Consider the following 16116-nt stretch of genomic DNA (forward strand, 5'->3'; position numbering starts at 1 on the left):
GACCCCGCACAGACATCCCATACTTGCATGAGCATTTAAGCCAGTAGTAGCTCTGTATTTCGCTGGGACAGAGCTTCCAGAAGTAACCAAAAGGCCCACAGCTTTTTCCACTACTTCAGCCCCTGCCCCTACTGCTCTCAGACTGGGGAGGGAGAGAAGAGACCAATAATTACCACAGACCTCCAGGATATGCAGCTGCCTGTGGAAAAGCAGCCAGACTGTTATCCACATGCATCCCTGCCCCTGCTGCTCCTTACTGGGCAGGGCCCCCTGACCTGGGCCACCAGCAAAGACACTTTCCCCTCACCTGAGTACTTCAGTCAGTGGCAGCTCTGTGTTTCTCTGGGGAGGAAATCCCAGAGACAAACAACACAGGCTTTGTGCCATTGCCACTGCAGTGGTACTACCCTTGGTGCCCTCAGGATGGAAAAAGAATAAAGACTGATCATTTTGCTGGCTCCCCCAGCATACCACAACTGCCAAATGGAGAGGAGCCTAGTCTCTCTTCCCTGTGAGACCCCAAACCCCTGTTCTTCACCAAGCAGGCCTGCTGACTTGGGCCCTCAATACAACTGCCCCACTACAGGTTGAACATACCCCTTGGCAGTAACTTTGTGTCTCTGGCATGGAGATCCCAGAGGCAACTGACAGCCCATCTGCCACTGTCAATGCAGTGATATCAGCCCTTGCTGCTACTAGGTGGGGAAAAAACAAAAAGCCTCAGAACTTTACTCATATCTCCAGCATGCCACAGACACCCTGTGGAGAACAGACCAGACTGTCTTCCCTGTGAGCTTTCTGCCCCCATTGCTAATCACTAGGCAGGGTCCCTGGTTTGGGCCCATAATGCAGCCACCCCACACCAAGCTAATTTTTTTGATTGGCAGTGGCCCCTCATTTCTATGGGGTGAGGGTCTCAAGGGACAAGAAGCCCTCTGTCATTGCCACTGCCAAGGTCCCTGTGCTGGCTGTCTCCAAGCTGGGAGGGAACTATAAGCCTGAGCTAGGCCCAGGGCTTCAGTGTGCAGCCCAGGAGTGCCAGGCTGAGATCTGTAGCCAGCGTTTGAGTACCAGAGGAGTTCACATTCTCAGGGCAAAGAGAGAGAGCATGGCTGTAAACACAAGAAAATGCTGAGGAGCCATGTGGCTAAGAGCCCATCTACAAGCCATTATGCTTCTGTGCCATTTATTGGATTGCAGCCCAAGCTTCAACATCAAAAATACTTTGCTAATATACCCTCCCGTGAAAACAAGGACAAGAATTCAGCCATCAGTAAAGACCATGCACAAAGCATCAGCCCTCTGAAAATATTTACAAATGAAGCCAACTGATTATACTCAAATGACACCAGAATTAAAGGAACATCAGCACACACAGATGAGAAGGAACACAAGAACACTGGCAACCCTAAAAGCTAAAGTGTCTCCTTATCTCCAAATGACCACACTGACTCCCAGCAATGCTTCTTAATCAGAATAAAATGGGTAAAATCACAGATATAGAATTAAGAATCTAGATGACAATGAAGACCATCAAGATTCAGGAGGAAGTTGAAGTCCATTCCAAGAAGTCTAATAAGTTCAGTAATATGAATCAAGAGACGAAACATGAAATAGCCATTTTAAGAAAGAACCAAACTGAACTGATTAAAACACTCACTTCATGAATTTCATAACAAACACAATCAGAAGTATTAACAGCAGAATAGACCAAGTTGAGGAAAGAATTTCAAGTTCTTTGAAACAAATGAGAACAAAGAGACAATGTACCAGAATCTCTGGAACACAGCTAAAGCAATGTAAAGAGGAAAATGTGTAGTACTGAATGTCCACATCAGAAAGCTGCAAAGATCTCAAATCAATACCCCAACATCAAAGTAAAAGAGGTATAGAAGCAAGAGAAAACAAATCAAAACCTAGCAGAAGACAGAAATAACTAATATCAGAGCAGAACTGAAGGAGATAGACACACACACACACACACACACAAAAATCCTTCAAAAAATCAAGAATACAGGAGCTGGTTTTTTGAATAATTAACAAAATAGATGGACCACTAGCTAGAATAATAAAGAAGAAAAGAGAGAAGAATCAAATAGACACAATAAAAATGATAAAGGGGATATCACCACTGACCCCACAGAAATACAAACTACCATCAGAAAATAGTATAAACACCTCTATGCAAATAAACTAGAAAATCTAGAAGAAATGAATAAATTCCTAGACACATACACCCTCCCAAGACTAAACCAGGAAAAAGTCAAATCCCTGAATAGACCAATAGCAAGTTCTGAAATTGAAGTAGTAATTAAACCTACCAAACCAAACCAAACAAAACAAAACAAAACCCAACCAGACTGATTCATGGCTGAATTCTACCAGAGATGTAAAGAGGAGCTGTTACCATTCCTTCTGAAACTATTCCAAACAAGTAAAAAGGAGAGACTCCTCCCTAACTCATTTTATGAGGCCAGCATCATCCTGATACCAAAACCTGGCAGGGACACAACAACAACAACAAAGAGAAAACTTCAAACCAATATCCCTGATGAATATTAATGTGAAAATCCTCAAAAATACTGACAAATCAAATCCAGCAGCATAAGATCAAAAAGTTTATCCACTGTGATCAAGTTGAGTTCATCCCTGGGATGCAAGACTGGTTCAACACATGCAAATCAATAAACATAATCCATCACATAAACAGAACCAATGACAAATACTGCATGATCATCTAAATAGATGCAGAAAAGTCCTTCAATAAAATTCAACAACCTTCATGTTAAAAACTCTAAATAAACTAGCTGTTGATGTAACATAGTTCAAAATAATAAGAGATATTTATGACAAATCTACAGCCAATATCATACTGAATAGGCAAAATCTGGAAGCATTACCTTCGAAAACTGGCACAAGACAAGGAAGCCTTCTCTCACCACTCCTACTAAACATAGTATTGGAAGTTCTGGCCAGGGAAATCAGGCAAGAGAAAGAAATAAAGCATATTCAAATAGAAAGAGAGAAAGTCAAATAGTCTCTGTTTGCAGATAACATGATTCCATATTTAGAAGACCCCATCATCTCAGGCCAAAAGCTCCTTAAGTTGATAAGCAACTTTAGCAAAGTCTCAGGATACAAAATTAATATGCAAAAATCACAAGCATTCCTATGCACCAGCAATAGACAAATCATGATTGAACTCCCATTCACAATTGCTACAAAGAAAATAAAATACCTAGGAATATGACTTACAAGGGATGTGAAGGACCTCTTCAAGGAGAACTACAAACCACTGCTCATGGAAATAAAAGATGACATAAACAAATGGAAAAACATTCCATGATCATGGATAAGAAGAATCAATATCATGAAAATGGCCATACTGCCCAAAGTAATTTATAGATTTAGTGCTATTCCCATCAAACTACCATTGACATTCTTCACAGAATTAGAAAAAAACTGCTTTAATTTTCCTACAGAGCCAAAAAAGAGCCTGTATGGTCAAGACAATCCTAAGCAAATAGAATAAAGCTGGAGGCATCATGCTATCTGACTTCAAACTATCCTACAAGGCTACAGTAATCAAAACAGCATGGTACTGGTACAAAACAGACATATATATCAATGGAACAGAACAGAGACCTTAGAAATAACACCATACATCTACAACCATCAGATCTTCAACAAATCAGACAAAAGCAAGCAATGGGGAAAGGATTCCCTATTTAATAAATGGTATTGGGAAAAGTGACTAGCCATTTACAGAAAACTGAAACTAAATCCCTTCTTTACACCTTATACAAAAATTAACTGAATATAGATTAAAGACCTAAATGCAAAATCCAAAACAACAAACACCGTAGAAGAAAACCTAGGCAATACCATTCAGGACATAGGCCTGGGCAAAGACTTCATGATAAAAATGCCAAAAGCACTTGCAATGAAAGCCAAAATTGACAAATGTGATCTAGCTAAACTAAAGAGCTTCTGCAGAGCAAAAGAAACTATCATCAGAGTAAACAGGCAACCTACACAATGACAGAAAATTTTTGCAATCTATCCACCTGAGAAAGGTCAAATGTCCAGAATCTACAATAAACTTAAACAAATTTAAAAGAAAAACACGCACAACCCTATCAAAAAGTGGGCAGAGGATATGAACAGACACTTCTCAAAAGAAGACATTTATGCAACAAACATGAACAAAAGTTCAACATCACTGATCATTAGAGAAATGCAAATCAAAACCGCAATGAGATACCATCTCATGCCAGTCAGAATGGCAATTATTAGAAAGTGAAGAAACAATAGATGCTGACAAAGCTATGGAGAAATAGGAATGCTTTTACACTGTTGGTGGGAATGTAAATTAGTTCAACCATTGTGGAAGACAGTGTACAATTCCTTAAAGATCTAGAACCAGAAATACCATTTGACCCAGCAATCCCATTACTGGGTATATACCCAAAGGAATATGAGTCATTCTACTATAAAGACACATGCATACATATGTTTATTACAGCACTACTTACAATAGCAAAGACATGGAACCAACCCAAATGCCCATCAATGATAGAATGGATAAAGAAAATGTGTTACATATAAACCATGGAATATTATGCAGCCATAAAAAAGAATGAGATCATGTCCTTTGCAGGGACATGAATAAAGCTGGAGGCAATCATCCCAAGCAAACTAACACAGGAACAGAAAAACAAACACTGTATGTTCTCACTCATAGGTGGGAGTTGACTATTGAGAACACATGGACAGAGCAAAGGGAACAATACACACTGGGACTAGTTGGGGTGTGGGGGGCAAGGGGAGGGAGAGCATTAGAACAAATAGCTAATACATGTGGTGCTTAAAACCTAGATGACAGGTTGATAGGTGCAGCAAACCACCATGGCACATATATACCTGTGTAACAAACCTACACATTCTGTACTTGTATCCCAGAACTTAAAGTAAAATTTAAAAAAAAGAAAATATGAAATAAAAAATAATAAATGACATTCAAATAGGAAGAGAGGAAGTCAAACTATCCCTGTTTGCAGATGATATAAATCTTTACCTAGAAAATCCCAGAGTATCTGTCTAAAACTTTTTGATCTTGTAGCTACTTTGGCAAAGTTTCAGATACAGAAATCAATGTTCAAAAATTAGAGCATTCCTATGCACAAACAACATCCAAGCTTGGAGCCAAATCAAGAACATAGTTCCATTCACAATATCCACAAAAAGAATAAAATACCTGGGAATACAGCTAACCAGGAAAGTAAAATATCTCTACAATGAGAATCATAAAATGCTGCTCAAAGAAATCAGAGATGACACAAATGTAAAAACAGTCAATTTTCATGAATAAAAAGAATTAATACTGTTAAAATGGCCATACTGCCCAAAGCAATTTACAGATTCCATACTGTTCCTCTTAAACTATGAATGACATTCTTCGCAGAATTAGAAATAACTATTTTAAAATTCATATGGAACCAAAAATGGATCCAAATAGCCAAGGGGATCCTAAGCAAAAAGAACAAGCCTAGACGCATCACATTACCTTACTTCAAACTATACTACAAAGCTACAGTAACCCAAACAGCACAGTACTGGTAGAAAAATAGACACATAAACTAATGGAATGAGTCAGAGAACCCAAAAATAAAGCTATACACCCAGAGCTATCTGATCTTCAACATGGCTGACGATAACAAGCAATAGTGAAAGGTATCTCTATTGAATAAACGGTGCTGGGATAACTGGCTAGCCATATGCAGACAACTGAAACCGGACCCCTTGCTTACACCATGTACAATGATCAATTCAAGATGGAATAGTTAAATGTAAAACCCAAAACTATAAAACCTTGGAAGACAACCTAGAAATACCATTATGAACATAGGACCTGGCAAAGATTTCATGACAAAGATGCCAAATATAATTCCTAAGAAACCCCAAAATTGACAAATGGGACCTAATTAAACTAAAGAGCTTCTGCAAAGCAAAAGAAACTATCAAATGAGTTAACAGACAACCTACATAATGGGAGAAAATACGTGCAAGCTATGCATCCAACAAAGGTCTAATATTTATGGTCTACAAGGAACTTAGAAAAATCAATAAGCATAAAACAAACAGCCCCATTAAGAAATGGGCAATGAACATAAATAGACATTTCTCAAAAGAAGACCTCCATGTGGCCAAAAAATATATGGAAACATGCTCAATATCCCTAATCATTAAGGAAATGGAAATCAAAACTACAATGCAATACCATATCACACCAGTCAGAATTATTATTATTAAAAAGTCAAGAAACAACAAATGTTGGTGAGGCTGTGGAGAAAAGGGAACACATATGCTGTTGGTGGTAATATAAATTAGTCCAGGCAATGTGGAAAGCAGTTTGAGGATTTCCCAAAGAACTAAAAATAGAACTACCATTCAACCCAGCAATTTCATCACTCATCATTCAATATATACTCAAAGGTATACAAATCATTATACCATAAAGACACATGTACGCATATGTTCATGACAGTGCTATTCACAATGGGAAAGACATAGAATCAACCTAGATGTCCATCCATGGCATACCAGATAAAGAAAATGTGGTATATATACACCATGGAATAATTCACAGCCACAAAAGAGAATTAAATCATGGCCTTTGCAGCAACATGGATGGAGCTGGAGGCCATCATCCTATGCTAACAAATGCAGGAATGGAAAACTAAATACTGCATGTTATCACTTATAAATGGGAACTAAACTTGTAGTACACACAGACACAAAGAAGGGAACAATAGATATCAGGGCCCACCTGAGGTTGGAGGGTGAGAAGAGGGTGAGGATTAAAAAACTACCTATTGAGTATTATGCTGATTACATAGGTGACAAAATTAAGCTGAACCCTCATGACACATGATTTACCCATGTAACAAACCTGCACATGTACCACTTGAACTTAAAATACAAGTTGAAAACAAAAGAAAAATACAATTTCACTGAACCTGCCATTCAAGACCCTGTCCATTGTGCCAAACAATAATGACCAGTGCCATGAATGAACATTTCCCTGCCAATTAGCCAGTAGTGTGTATCTGGATCCAGGCCTCACTGTTATTAGGTAGACTCATAAAACTGTCAATATCACTGCAGCACTGTTTACAACAGCAAAGACCTGGGACCAACCCAAATGTCCATCGATGATAGACTGGACAAGGAAAATGTGGCACATATACACCATGGAATACTATGCAGCCATAAAAAACTTTGAGTTCGTGTCCTTTGTAGGGACATGGATGAATCTGGAAACCATCATTCTCAGCAAACTGACACAAGAACAGAAAACCAAACACCACATGTTCTCACTCATAGATGGATGTTGAACAATCAGAACACATGGACACAGGGAGGGGAACATCTCACACTGGGGTCTGTTGGTGGGGGGGACTAGGGGAGGGAATAGGGAGATTGGGGAGGGATAACATGGGGAGAAATACCAGATATAGGTGACAGGGGGATGGAGGCAGCAAACCACATTGCCGATGTATGTACCTATGGAACAATTCTGCATGATCTGCACACGTACCCCTGAACCTAAAGTACAATTAAATATATATATATATACTTCTAAAAAATTGTCAATATCTGACCATTTTTATCTATAAAAACAGCATCCAGATAGCTTCCCACCACAGTATCTTTAAGGTGAAATATGCTTTCAACGAAAAGTCACTTCTTTACCTTTGAGTCTTGTCACTCTGAATTGTCCGAACACCTTAAAGAGAGAAGTTGGACATATGCCAACCTGCAGTGACGGTTGATCAGCCTTTATGGGTCCTTAGGAGGGATTCACAAGTGAAGCAATCAAGTTTTAAAAGCCAAGGAGAGGTAAAAACTGGGGAAATATATACCTCCTTTCACTTTATTTTTGCTGTGGTAGGTGGGGATTGCAGAAGGAGAGAGAGTTGCCAGAGTGTTAACTAAATTGAAAATGGAATCTGGGAATCATTGAGATGTGCATGTCTCTTTCATCGGGGCTAATAACTGGATGTTATTAAATTCTTGTAAATGGTAACTGCATTCAAGCTCACTTCAATCTTGTTTTACAGGTCTTAAAAAGAATGTGATTTTAAAGCTTCATATCAATTAACAGTTTAGTTAATAAAACCTTTCTCTCCAAAAAGAAGATTCCTCTTTGGATAGATTGCATTTTTAATTACATGAAATTATCTCCAAGTAAAGTTGCACTGAGCTGAATCTCTGCACTAGAAAATCACTTCTGCTGTTTTGCAACCAGTGGCTTTTAAGAATTCTTGTTTTTGAAGGCTTTCATTTTCCTTAACAGTGGTGAAATGGTGACTGGAAGATGGAAAGTCAAGAGAGGAAGCATAAAAATAAACTCCTATACATGTGATTATTTTCTGATTATCAGAAGCCAATGATAAAAGGAGAAGAAAAATCTCTCTTGGCAGATATGAATTACATTCTTTTCTCTCTTTTTCTTTTTTAATAAACCATCTCTTACTGGGGAAGAAGCTTGTATTCAATATTGAACACTAGCATTTTAGAGCTGGAAGGAACATCGTATATTATTTAGTTCCACACTTCATTTTATAGTTAGGAAACCAAGAATCTGAGAGGCTATATGTGTTGGCCAAGGTGAATGAACAGCAGTCAGGATATAACCCAGGTCTTCTGACTCCACAGCTTTTGTTCATTACACTAGGCCACACTATCTTATTTTGTATTTTTGTGTGATAATACGATTTGTAAGCACTTACTAAGCATTCTATGTATAGCAACTCATTTAATCCTTATGATAACCCTTTAAGACAACTACTATTACTATTATGCCCTTTTGCATATGAGCAATTTGAATCGCAGAGAGGTAAAACAAATTTTCCAGGATCACCCAGCTAGTACATGGTGCAGGAATGATTTAAAGCCAGCCAGTCTTGTTCCAGATTCTTTTTATCTTAACTATTATGCTATATGTTATGGTATCTATCTTTCTAGGTGCATATTCAGTCTCCCAAACTAGAGAGAAGTAACAGCACCACCTATAGGACAGTTAGAAAGCATGGAATATATGTTTGATCCTGAGATAGGTAATAATGAAGACAGAAACAAAATGAAACTTGGCAGGTGACAAGGTGAATATACGTTGACCCAAGTTTTCTGCAAACCTCCCTCTTAACGCACTAAGCTGTTCTTATAATAACTTTATAATAAATGGTGCCTGATGGCTTTTTCAGCCCGATTGCTTCTGTACAGAAAGGGAGTATCTTGACCCTCTGCCTGTGACCTCACTGGCAGAAATGTAGTTGGTGGCCACAATAAGCAAGCCATCACCACTTGTATCACAAGGGAAAAATGAGGAATCTATCAGTCCAGGTCACCAAGCATTCCTCAAGTACCTCTTCTTAGCCAGTCACTGTGCTGTCTTGTGGAAGATATACAGATGAAAAAGATACAGCCCTTGTCTTTGAGGATTCCTCACAGACGAGTGACAGACTTGTAAATAACAAACTAACACTTGAGGCAGAATAACATAAATGTCAAATATGGGTACCAGCAATATGCTATAGGCACACATAAAAGTAATTCCTTTTCACTTGGAAACTCAAGGAAACTTCAAAGATCAGGTACAAGTTGAGCTGAGACTTGAAGAATGAGTAGGTTTCACAATGGCTAGGGAGAGGGGAAAGAAAGAAGAGAATTCTGAAGAGCGCAGTGAGAGTGAAGGTCTAAAGGTAAGATATTCCAGAGCATATTCTGACAAGACTTCAGCTGATTATTTGGAGGGGCAGATAGGTAAAACTAAAAAGGTAAGCAGAGCCCCAAATATGGAAAGCCTTAAATATATAGCTAGCAAATTTGGTTTTATCATCTTAGACATTTCAGATGATTTAATAATTTAGAGCAGAGGAATGACAGGAGACAAACTGTTCTTTTAAAAAGGCAATCTGGCATTATTTTGTAGAATGAATTGAAAAGGAGAGTTTAAAGGCAGTAATACTATTTGGGAAGCTGTTACAATGGAAAATAAAATAATATCTGAGCAGAGTTTGTGATAAGTAAAATCTGTCCTTGGGGATCTTTCACAAGCACCCTGGCCTTCACCTGCTCCCACCAACAGCTTTCTCACTCTCCGTTCTATTCCCTAAAGATTCCGCTGGGTGAACATGAGGTGGGAACGAGTTGATCATTGAAGTTCCAAACCTAAATATTCAGGAAAATGGTCTTCCTCACAATGGCAGCCAGTAAATTCATTGAAATGTATTTCATGAAAACTGGATGTTTATAACCTCCACGGGCAAAAGTGAGATTGTGGTGGCAGGCTTTAGATGGTCCACCAGAGTATACAGCCTAATACGAATGAAGCAGCAAATTACTAGCGAAGTGTTTCTCTTCTTCTTTTAAAGTGAGCAGTTATTTCAAATATTCCACTGGGATTAAAGCCATTCCAAGGGAGAAAATATTTCTCTGATAAGCATGTATGCTTCAATTTGCTTATTCTTACATTTCAGAATGAGGATCCAGGCCAGAAACCACCCTCATTCTCCCAGAAAGTAAAACAAACTTTTTTACACATTTTCCTATGCTGTCCTCATGTTCTTCTTTTATAGATGTCACCAATTCCAGTTGCTCAGAGACCAGAGTAGAGGTCACAGTATCAATAATATTAGTGGTGAGATTATTTTATTATCATTGCAGTGGGCCTCTCTTCCTTCTAAATAGGTAGAAAGGAAAACACTTGAGGTACAGCTGCCTTAAAGAAACATTTTATTCACAGTGACTTGTGTTGCTCATGGGGGGCATTAGAAGAATTATAGCAGTTAAAATTTGTTTGCAAATCTGTTGTTTCCTGGTTTACTTCTAAAAAAAACACACCGCCATCTGTCTCGCTGGTCTTAAATCAAATCCTGTCACTGTACTACTAGTGCTCTCTGCCACTTTGTATTCTGCTTTCTGGTTTAGTCTCTGAAGAAGCCCCAAAATTATACTTTGAGCATACATTTTCCCCCAAAGTCCCAAGCAACCCCAAACCATTTTTTAAAGACAAAGACATACACTTGTGTTCCAGAAGATGCCATTTGTAAAGGGTATAACGTGAACGGTGACACCTGGATTTGGGTGACACTGCCATCCTACTATTGCATATGCCCTCCCAGACCTTGATCTGAGAGCAAAAGGGAATTAACGATTACGATGTGAAGCTTTTTGTCACCTTCTTCATTGTGTCTTCTCCCTACCTTCTCTTTTCTCTAATGGCAAAGGCAATGCTATGTGCCCATCAAAATCTATGTTCTTTTTTTCTTCCTGAATACACACTGGACTATTCAAGGCCATTGCATCTAGGTGGCCCATGTAACTAATTCCCTGCAATGAGCAAAAGTGGCTTGGGTCACACCCTGGGTAAACAGCTTAAGAGTGGTTATGTCTTCTGTGTTTTTTAAGTTGCCAAAAGGATCTAATGGAAGACAGTGAGACCCCAGAAGACGGAAAAGTCACTAAATGGAGGAGGTTGAAATCCCAATGACTGAGTGGAGCAGAGCTCTCCTGCAGTTCTGTACTGGAGAATGACACAAAAAAGACACACTTTTGATGTGTTATGCCAATGAGAAGTGGGAAATTTTTGTTATAGCAATGACCATAAGCTGGCTTCTATACCTTCCTGATGTCCTCAGATTTAACCTTTGTTCCCACTGCTTAAGGAATTACATTAGAGATCTCCAACCAAGCCTGACTGCCCCGCCTCCCATCTTCTAATCAAAGTACGTGTGCGCCCAGTCCCATTCTATCAGGACTCTGCTCTCTGTGACCTGATAATTTTTTTTCAAGGAACCCAGAATCTCACGTAATCACTGTTAATGGTTTAGTAAATGCCAGCTCTCTTGGAGATAAGGGAACCTGGATGAGGACAGAGCTCAGGAAGACTCATATCTGTCACAGCACTGTTCATATTTAGCAAAGACTATCAGGACAGAAATGAAGAGATGATCTAATGGAATTGTAAATCAGATACACCAAACTGAGAGCTCTATGAAGCCAGGAACTGGGTCTGCTTCAGGGAGGAATGAGTTCAAATCACACTTTGCCATCTACCAGCTGTGAAGGTAAATTTATCTTCTGAGCTGCAGTTTCCTTTTTTTTAAGGTGGGAATGGAAGGTAATACTCGCTTCTTCATTGAGTTGTTTAAGGATTCAATGAGATTGGGTATGCAAACTGTTTAGTATACTGTCTAGCATGTCATAATCGCTTGGTAAGTGGAGCTACTATAACAGGATGGATACAATGTTCGAATTAATCAAAACCTTGGGGATTATTTTATCCACCTCATGTATAGATGATGAACTAGAAGCCCAGATAGGAATTTTTTCCTTGTCTAAAAACTCAGCCCCAAATAAACTAGTTCCATGAAAACCCTCCAAGATTGTTTCCACTTGAATTTTCTTGGCCCTTGGATATGGGATTTGAATAGCGCTCTCTGGAGTTGCCCCTTTGGTGAGATGCTGTATTCAGCAAATGTAGTAATATCTTTCTGAATATCTTATTGGAGTTGAATGGCAAGCAGACTTATCCTAATTCTAACTGTCCCAACAAAACCATGTGCAGCTTAAGGGAGCACAACTTCTCTGTCTCTAGCACCCTAGTGCTCCAGCCAGTGAACAGCGGACTCTGGCCATGTTCTCCACTGGCTAGACTAGTGGTCTTAAGAAGACATTTGAAACTGTCTAGTTTTGCTCTTATTTCCAAAGAAAAACAATCATGGCATACTTAACAAGTCAAACTTTAACGAACTACTTATTTAGTATCAGAGGAATCATTGGATACGACAAGTGAATTTGAAGTTTTTTTATTTCTTCACAAGTGTCTCAATTCCTGTATATGCTATCAATTATTCAGGTTTCTACTCAGGATCCAGATTAGTCATGGCACTAGTTCCTAATCTAACAGCGGTACAAGAAGCTGTCCTCCCCTCTTTCTTCCCAGAGCTGTAATCAAATCAATAGCCACAACTCTGGCTTCCTGGCCTGGGGCTGATCCCACCACAGCCACTAGAAGAATGGCAATGTTGAGGGCTTTGTTATTTTTCATAGAAAGAGATCTCGCTATTGATCACTAAAGCAAAGAAAAGCTGGTGGCAGGATGGGGGAGCTAATGGAAAGAGATGAGATAAAATCCAGCTGGGCGTCCCTGAGGTCATTCTGTGGATAACTGAAGGAAGTTCGGGTGAGAATCTGAGAAAGCAAATAAAAGAACCCCAATTCTGCAAGCACTGCACGGAATATCTGACAGCCCTTGCTGTCTTGGTACATGTTATCTTTTTTCCAGCCGAACTACCTAATGATCAAACATGACACACCTCATGCTTACTGGCCTTTGTTCGGGAAGTATTCTGAAATTTGCTACCCAGCTGGAGGCTAAAACTGTGTACATTCTTTTCACTTTACTAGGAGATGCTTTTTTAGCAGAAGTGCCTCTATGTGCTATTACTGCTGTGCATATGTGCCTTGTTTTATGCAGGTAGGTTTAAGAACAGTTTCCTCAATTGAATTTTTGTAAATCAAATTATATTTCCTCCCTGCAGCACAATACAATCACGGAACAACTTTATCCTCATTTGGGCTCTAGCCTCAACTAATAGAGGCTTGAAGCTTTGTGTCTGCTTCTGATTCCCAGTCCAATAGTTAGTGCTGTGAAAACAAAGGCTTCCAGCACAAGAGAACCTGATATTTTGGATAACTCCTTTAGAAATAACAACAATGTCAACAACTGGAGCTGTCATTTTGCTGATCACTGCCTATGCATCACACTGGGCAGTTTACACGTGTTATCGCATTTAATCCCAGGAGTGTTTTTTGAGTTAGGTGTCTTTATCCATATTTCACAAGTACAGACTGGGTCTCCCAGAGATTAAGTAATTTGACAAAGCTCACATGGCTACTTAGCAGTAGGACAGGGCTACTAGCCCATAGAAGCCTGTCTGACTGCAAAGGTTTGCTCTTTCAAATATTCCACTACCTCTTTATTTTGGTGTAGCAAGGTGAAATTTGCTGTCACTTTATTTACAGTTGTAAAATGGGGGAGGAATGTCTACATGAAATACTATAATCACTGCCTGAAGTTTAGTCTTGACTCTGCACTAACTTGCTGTGTGAATTTTGGCAAGCAGGTTTGCTTCTCTAGTTCTCTTAGTTCTGTCATCTGAAATTTAGGAAATTGATTCAGGTAATATTCAATGTCATTTTTACCTCTGGAAGTTCATTGCTATATATACTTTCATATTCCTAAGAGAAGCACATTAATCTTTAAAATCCACTTAGGTGCCATTTGTTGCCACAAGTCTTTCACAAGTTTTTCCATAATGGGTTATTTTTCTGCATTCATCAGCTGTGATGTAAAACTGATCACCATGAAGTCTACACATGCAAACACTTTTGTCATGATACTTTAAACTAGCACATTTTATTCTGATCTCAGTACAGCCAAATGAATATTTTGTCTGAATTTTTCACTTTTCAGCGGATCATTTTGACTTCCTCGTCTAAATGTCTTGTCTTTGCCAATACAATGATATCCTACCTGGAAAATGGCTTTTTGTTTCCAATTGACCTTTTTGAAAGCAACAAAAAGGCTCTGGCAGGCCTGTCATTAACCCTGAAGTAGTTAAAAGCAGAATGCCAGGAGCGTCTCAAGCACCACAGACACACTGTGCCTTGGGTTTGATTTTTCCCCCAGCTCTGCTGCACTTTCAAGAAACGATCTGGAACACCAACCTCTAAAAGGAGTTGTGCTCCTGCATACCCAAATGTGGTTCAAAAACCATGTAAATAAATATACATGAACTGAACTGAAACAGCTGGGGAGTTCTCAGCAGGGACCTCTAATGACCTCTGAATTGGAAGGGCCACAGCTGATCAAGGAATCATTACTAAGATTAAAGGCTTATATCAAAACCACTGTGAGACTTAAGCTACTGAATTTACAATGTTGATGGCATAAACTGGAAAGCACTAACTAGCCATATTAATGTGCTGCTTGAAAGTCAGAAGCAGAGAAAACTGAGTTATTTCTCTACCCTTTGCTGCACTTGCAGCAGAAACATGACAGTTGAGCTTTATGAGACAAATTGTTTTGCTTCACATCCTCCATTATTGTTGATGCAGGAGAGGCTTCTTGCCCTTTGGATAGGTTGTTTAGAGCACAATGCAAAAGAAGGAAGAGTTTGAGTTCAACCAACAGTGTCCATGTCAACAATCTTGACCATCAGGCATGCCAGGATCTTAGGAAGAAAGCAGAAAAGCCTGGGGCAGGGGAAGTTTGAGGACAAGGGAAATTACTTGGTGTAAGGGAGATGGCTGTGCTGTAGTCAGGAGTAGGCCGAGGTGGCCTTCAAGTGCAGCATGACTTAGTGGGTTTGAGGTGCAGGTGCACAATCCCACGCATTATGTAACCATGCCAATGTGAGACACATTAGGTAACCACTCAGGTGAGCTCGTGCTTGGCTCGGAGACACTATTGTCTGTAAAGGTGTAACTACCCTGCTGACGCTGTAAACATGGCTCGCTTGAGCTCTGAGAATAAAGCCATGTCAAAACTGCCTATGATTCCTAGAATGTTTTTCCAGTTACTTGAAACTCACCTACCCACTTCACTCAGACCTCAGCTTAGGCTGGAACCTGACACTTGGCTATGTGGTTTGGCCTATAAATGGTTGTTGTAGAGTAGGGAGATACTCACTAGTCTAATAAACTTTCAAACTTCAGCTCAATTTGGGCAGGAGTTGCCATCTTGGAAAGGATGAAAAGTCAAGTCTACAGAATAGGGTACATCAGAAATCTCCCCGCAATGGAAATACCCAAAATGAAGGATGTAGCATTAAAAAGTAATGTTTCCAGACAGTTTGAAGAACAGACTCCACAAAACCAAGGAGATGAGCACAGCTTTCAGCTCTCAGGAAAACAGAGCTAACATATGGGCTAGGGAGGCAGGAGGTAAGAGTCACAAAGTAAGATGGAATTAGGGAAGGTGAGTGCTGGTGGGATACCCAGCTTCTCTTCTTCCTCTGACTCTCAAGTAGTACATTAATATGG

General features: G+C 39.5%; 1 long non-coding RNA gene across 1 annotated transcript; it reads right to left on the reverse strand.

Moving 5' to 3' along the window:
• Positions 1-3374: 3374 nt before the first annotated feature.
• Positions 3375-6740, reverse strand: LOC116540872. Its single transcript, XR_004264620.1, has 3 exons — positions 6648-6740; positions 3896-3901; positions 3375-3385 (listed from the first exon to the last, which is right to left on the reverse strand). It is a non-coding gene; the product is annotated as an uncharacterized LOC116540872 (long non-coding RNA).
• Between the last annotated feature and the right edge of the window lie 9376 nt (positions 6741-16116).

The sequence above is a fragment of the Sapajus apella genome, unplaced genomic scaffold (assembly GCF_009761245.1).
Source record: "Sapajus apella isolate SASKATOON/1434 unplaced genomic scaffold, GSC_monkey_1.0 scaffold145, whole genome shotgun sequence".
Classification (NCBI taxonomy): Eukaryota; Metazoa; Chordata; class Mammalia; order Primates; family Cebidae; genus Sapajus; species Sapajus apella.